Consider the following 6,205-nt stretch of genomic DNA (forward strand, 5'->3'; position numbering starts at 1 on the left):
TGACTGGCTTATAATTTAAATAATAGTAATAATTTTAAAATAAAGTTGCCATTGGACCAACTCCATTGACAAACAAGGCCAAGCAATTCATATCAATGAAATAGCCTTTAAACACGAAACACGATTTGAATAATTCAGTCAGGTTTGGTTGTTCTCGACAACAACAAGACCATCTTCAAAGCATGGCAAATGCAAAAAGTACCAGTTGTTTGAATGAATGAAATGGCCTTAGAAAACTGCAAAAAGGTTTCAAAGCATAGTTTTATAGTCCCAGAGTGTCCTCATAATAATACTAAATCAGTCTCACTCCTGCCTTTGTGCACTTATCAGGAGAGGGGAGACTGTGTTGCAGCTGAATGACATTTCCCTAAGCAGCATTCACTTTCTCCCTGATTTGTCTGAATAATGTGCTGCTGCATGGTGCCGCCTGTTCTGTTTTGTATGCCCCTGCACTATCAGTGTCCTCTTTTAGTACTGTGACATTTTTAGTTTCTTCAATACATAAAAAAAATGGCTGTGTGGCATGAGCAATGGAAGAAGTTTCAACTGCATGGATGTCACTGTGAGTGCATGAGAGCTGGCAGCCCTGTGTATAACCTCGTTACACAGACTCTGATTTAGTGCCTTCACGAAAGTCCCCATCGCACCAGCCGAATCCTATACAATCAGTGAGCTAATGTTCATGCAAGTTGATTTTTGGCTGCAGTGAATAGGCCAGCCACGGTCTTTAAGCATAACATTTCCTACATTATGTTTCAAATCAGTGATCACAGGTAAGCTACAGCATGTTTGTCACCTCTGAAAACAGACCCATTCAATTGTAGATCATGGACTCACAGACTATTAAAGCCAATTTTCTTCCTTTGTTTTTACTTTATCACCTTGACCTGATGGAAAGAGGAAGAAAAAAATATGGATGAATTATTTCATTAGTTGCTGAAAAGAGTAATATGATTATATGATCATTTTAAAAGGAAATTTCAATATATTCACCTAATTATAGGGAATATATTTGTATTTATATACGTATTTGTTTGCTTAAATGACTGTATATATGAATACACTAACACACACACACACATGCGAACTCAGTCATTGAGAACCACAAAACTGCTTGTAGTATAACACTTTTAAATAAGCTCCCTTCTCTCTATAACATTTCTACTGTGTGCCTGTCTTTCATGAATTTACATTTAAATGTACAAATAAAAACTATCATGAAACTGTATTTCTACAGTAAAGTACTGTTGTTGTTTTATATTTGCCTACCAAACTTTTCCATTTTGAGCCACAGTGCTATATTGTTTAGTGCTACAGTTCCCTGTGCTGTAATTTATTAACTAAAGTATGCCCATACAGTTATTATAAGAGAAGTCTCGGTGATTACTCATATCACTGTGAAGGTAATCTTTCTTTTGGCAGCTTTCTGTATCATGCTGTGGGCCATATGTCCAAGCAATGGTTGTGCCTAAGCCCTTCTGTCTAGGTGATAGACTCAGCCCAATTAATACTAACAAGATTCAGACCATGGAAAAGCTCAGTGGTAAGTCATCAGTTGACTGTAGCCTTGTGTTTTTCTATTTGGAAGTTGTGCTCATCTTTCTTGTTCATAAGCTTGGCTCTATTCTGCCTTTACATCCTTTGTCTCTTTTTTATTGTCCCCCTTCAGTCAACAGTGCTTGGTTCATTCCTTCATCTTGCCTGTATGATTGTTCTTCCCATAACAAGTCTTCTTATATCCCCATCATTCTTCTTTTTCTTACAATAAACTGTTGTTATTCCTTCTGCCCCACCCCAGCGCGCCCCACTTTATTTCCTTGATTGCACTTTTACAAGCTTATAAGCCATACAACTCAATAAACATTGTTTCTTCCTGTCCGTTTTTAGGCTTGCTCTATTTAACTTAGCTCTATTTTTCAAAATTATTTTGGGATTAAAACTAAAAAAAAGAATCAAACATTTGATATGATACGACATAGAACAACAAGAGCCATTGCTGCCCTCCAGGCGGACTTAAAGGAACACAATTGGAATGAGGTTTTTGCAAATGAAGATTCAAGTAGTGCATATGATGCATTCCTATCAACTGTAATTTCACTATATGAAAAACATTGTCCTTTAATGAAAATCACCAGAAAGCATCACAGATCAAATAAGCCATGGATCACAAAGGGGATAGAAGATGCATGTAAAATGAAAAATAATCTATATAAGAGATTCATAAAACTGAGGACAAAAGATGCTGAAATAAAGTACAAGTTATATAAAAATAGATTAGTAAATATTATAAGAACAAGTAAGAAAGAATATTACCACACATTATTGGAGCAAAATAGAAGTAACACACAAGAAACATGGAGGATATTAAATAGCATAATCAAAAGGGCTCAAAAATAAGAATTATCCAGACTATTTTAAAAAGATAAAGATATTGTGCTTGATAAAACTAAAGACATTGTAAATGAATTTAATGATTTCTTTGTAAATGTTGGCTTTAATTTAGCAAAAGAAATTCCAGAGTCAAGAAATAATAATGACCTAAATAAACATATTACTCAGAATGTGTCCTCCATGTTTATTGGTGCTGTAACTCATAGAGAAATAATTAACATTGTGAAGACATTCAAAAATAAAAAGTCCACTGACTGTTTTGGTATTGACATGAAATTAGTTAAGAGTATTATAGAATATATAGTGCAACCTTTCGCATACATTTGTAATCTGTCCTTTCGAACTGGTGTGTTTCCCTCACAAATGAAAACAGCAAAAGTTATTCCAATCCATAAAAACGGAGAGAGATGTCAGTTTACCAATTACAGGCCAATATCACTACTCCCACAGTTCTCAAAAATTTTAGAAAAGTTATTTGTTAATAGACTTGATAAATATATAGAGAAGCATAATCTCCTAAGTGATAACCAATATGCCTTTAGAGTGAAAAGGTCCACTTGATGGCAGTGATGGAACTTGTAGAAGGGATATCTAATGCAATAGATAATAAGGAATATACCGTTGGTGTTTTTATAGACTTAAAAAGGCGTTTGATACAATTGATCATTCTATATTAATGAATAAACTAGAGAGATATGGTATAAGAGGGATAGCATATAAGTGGATGAAAAGTTACCTGGATGACAGATATCAATATGTTGAAATCAATAATGTAAAATCTAATCAGTTGAAGGTAACTTGTGGTGTTCCTCAGGGCTCTGTGCTGGGCCCTAAATTATTCATATTATATATAAATGACATATGTAGTGTTTCCAAACTGTTAAAATGTGTATTGTTTGCTGATGATACCACTCTGTATTGCTCAGGTAAAGACCTAGAACAGCTTCTGACTACAGTGGAAAAGGAGTTAAATATATTAAAAACTGGTTTGATGTAAATAAGTTATCATTAAATATAAAGAAAACAAAATTGATTATTTTTGGCACTAGACAAATGAAAAATGTATCTAAAATCAGGGTTAATGGAATTGAAATTGAAAGAGTGTTCGAAAATAAATTTCTTGGAGTGCTAATTGATGATAAGCTGAGCTGGAAGTCTCATATAAATCATGTGACAACAAAAATGTCAAAAACCATTGCTATTCTCTACAAAACAAAGCATGTCCTGAACAAAAATCATTATACACACTTTATTGTTCTCTGTTGCTTCCATATATGACTTATTGTCTGGAGATATGGGGTAATGCATATAAAACAAATACTCTTCCTATTTTCAAGTTACAAAAAGAGCTATAAGAATTATAAATCAATCAAACTATATAGAACCAACTAACATTTTGTTTATTAATCTGAATACCCTGAAATTTTATGATTTAGTCGAATATAAAATGGCACAGATAATGTATAAAGCACAAAATAACTTGCTTTGCCGCAGTATTCAGAAGCTGTTTAAAGTCAGAGAGAGTCAATATGACTTAAGGGGAACAGATGTCTTTAAAACAAACAAGATAAGGACAAACATAAAGCAAAGATGTGTTTCTGTTAGAGGAGTTAACCTGTGGAATAGTTATGACAATGATTTGAAAAGGTGTAGTTCATTTTCCTTGTTTAAAAACATGTTTAAAAATAGAGTATTAGAAAAATATATTAATCAAGAATGAAAAGAGCAAAAATAATAATTCTGAAACTCTTGATTGTTTTGCTTTGATGTAATTATCTAAGGTGGAAAAATTTTTTTGTTTGTTTGTTTGTTTGTTTTTGCTTTGCTTTCTTTTATTCTTTGCTTCGAGCCCTGTGTACAGGAGCTGCATGCAAAAGATTTTTTGTTAAAAGGGTTGGCATAATAAGCAAATGCTTCAGCCAATACCCTTTGATTAGCCTTGTCTCATGATTTTTTTTTGCTTTTTGGTAATCTTTATTTTGTATTCTGTATGCTAATCAATAAAAATCAATCAATCAATCAACTCACCCTGTTTTACTAAGTAACATTGTTTTCAAATTCTCTTCCTTTCTCTCTTTTTCATGTATTCCTACCTTAATGTTTGATCTGTCTTTACACAGATTGGATTACAAAGGTAGGTTTAAGGCATGAATGGTGAAAACAGGACATCTTACCACAGTTTAGAGAAACACACCTAATATTCTCTGGCACCCTTTTGTTAATCATTATTGTCTACACCAGCCATGATGGCAAATTCTTGGTACATACAATTACAATGGAGGAATACATTTGAATACATTTGGTTCCTATTCACCTGTATTCATTTGTTAATTAATGGGTGCCCTTTGGGTTGATTGCAGCCTTTAGATTTACATTTCATTTCCCTTTTTACCCTGGCAGTCACAGTAGACTATGTCATTCATTTTTCTTTTTCTCTAGCTATTCCATATGTATCAACAAGAAGCTATGCCATTAGTATATAATCACTACAGTGACACCATCTTTTGTCATAGCAGCAGCCAAAACCTTTGCTTAAAGCTATGCTTCTTTTTTTAACCTAGCCCCATGGTGCTAAACATCAAATCAGATCACAAAAGCTATTTCTTCTATTTTAAGGGCCCTTAAATCAGAGTTCATAACAGATTCATAACAGAGTTATTGCAGGCAGTTGAAAAATAATGTGCTTCTTTTCCTCAAAAGGTACACAAATAAGCAAAAATTATAGTGAAGAGTAAATTATTGTATACATAGTCATATTATGTATGATTAAAGGAATATAAATCAATATAGTACATATACATATATATATATATATTAGTATTTTCACAATGCTAGAGAGTGGCTATAAACTGTTTATAAACTATGAAAAGTTTTTTTTTTTTTTAATAGCTGCTAATAATTTAAATATTTAGATTATTGGGCATTCCCCCCCCCCTAAACTTCTTCCCCAGCCACCAAGTGGTTTGCATAGGGGCTATTTTCACTTGGCTTCAGTATTGTACATCACTTAGCTTTTTTTCTTTTTTAGATCTAGCCTTCAGCAGTGCTCTCATCATTCACTGAGACTAATGAGATGTCTTTGCTGATGTAATTTACCTCATTTTGTGCCAGTTCATATGAAAAATTTAACCATCACCATGAGAAATAGTTATGTTTTAGCCCTTAATGATGTGCATATCTTTGCCAGTCACACGCTGTTAATTCTGCCAGTCTGTTTGAACCTTGGCTTTCATTTACATCTGTTTGTGACACGTGAACATAGAGAAAATATAGAGATGTGTGCTCTCCCAGTAGTTCAATACAATGATGAAGTCAGGGGGCAATATTTGTTGAAGTGGCACATTTTGCTCTGGTGTAACCATCTGGGTCATGTGTAGGCAGTAATGTCAGAGACAATAAATGAAAATGACATTATGCTCTGCTTGTTAACATTAAAATTAGTTAAGGGAAAAAAAATACAACAAATCTTTTCCCCATTTTACAAACCATTGTTTCATGTGTTCCTTTTCCCCAATTACAAACTGGATGTTCCAGTAGGTAAGCTAAATATACTGCACAGAAACACAGGTGTAGGGAAGTGCCTCAGTGCCTGGTAACCATACATAAAATTTCACTGACATTACAACAAAACAACAAACAAGATTTCATGACTAAATTAAAACCACAAGAAAGAGAAAAAACACATTAACTATGACCTCAAAAACTCAGCATCAAATAGCTGAAATGGCAATTTATTATACAATGGCTCAAATCATTTCTGAATCTCACTACACTATGCATGGAATGACAGTTTGGTCGGCAAAGGAAAAATCTG

This window comes from Oreochromis aureus, linkage group 7 (assembly GCF_013358895.1).
Source record: "Oreochromis aureus strain Israel breed Guangdong linkage group 7, ZZ_aureus, whole genome shotgun sequence".
Lineage (NCBI taxonomy): Eukaryota > Metazoa > Chordata > Actinopteri > Cichliformes > Cichlidae > Oreochromis > Oreochromis aureus.